Raw genomic sequence first — 625 nt, forward strand, 5'->3', positions numbered from 1 at the left:
CGCCGGGCGCGGGCAGGCCGGAAGCGTGCGCCAGTGACTTCCCGCGGGCTCTCCGAGGAGGGCTCGCTCTTTCTGTTCTTTTTTTTTTTTTAAGGTTTTGAAGCGTTTTCGGGTTTTTTTTATCTTTTTCTCTTTTTTTTTGCTTCAGGCTGCTGAGCCCGAAAGCAGCGCAGGCGGCAGCGACCCGGGGCGGAGAGAGGCGGCTGGGGCAGCCACCGCGCCATTTATACCCGCCCGCCCCGGGCGCTGCTGGTCGAAGGGCGCCTCGCGACCTGGGCGCAGTCGTGCCCGCCCACTCGGCCCGGGGGCCCCAGGCGGGGCGGCCACGCGAGAGCGACCCGCGCGGCCGCGCGGCGCCACAGCGACCCCTAGCGTGCGGAGGACCACCGGCTGGCGGCTGTGGGCGGCCCGGGGCTTCCTTCCATAACAAGTAGGTGGAAGCGACCCTACCTTCGCCCCAGTCCTCCGGGAGAAGGAAGGGACCCATGGGTGCCTTAGCCCCGTAAGGTGTAAAACCGCAAAGGAACCGTAGTTGTAAAACAGGAAGGCATACAACAGACTACGATGAAATAATAGGCGGTTCAGTATGTAGATGTTTGGGCCTTGAAGACACAAGACTAGTGAA

The 625-nt window shown here is 62.6% G+C and overlaps 1 protein-coding gene across 2 annotated transcripts in view; it reads right to left on the minus strand.

Annotated features, from left to right (window-relative positions):
- The window catches only part of Pabpc4 (poly(A) binding protein, cytoplasmic 4 (inducible form)), a gene marked incomplete in the record, with an annotated part of 17,758 nt that extends 17,491 nt beyond the window's left edge, over positions 1-267 (minus strand). Inside the window, 1 exon segment of one of the 2 annotated variants that reach the window (XM_005395245.2) lies at positions 1-267. 2 annotated transcript variants of the gene reach the window in all.
- Positions 268-625: the final 358 nt, after the last annotated feature.

This window comes from Chinchilla lanigera, unplaced genomic scaffold (assembly GCF_000276665.1).
Source record: "Chinchilla lanigera isolate Chin_1 unplaced genomic scaffold, ChiLan1.0 scaffold00051, whole genome shotgun sequence".
Classification (NCBI taxonomy): Eukaryota; Metazoa; Chordata; class Mammalia; order Rodentia; family Chinchillidae; genus Chinchilla; species Chinchilla lanigera.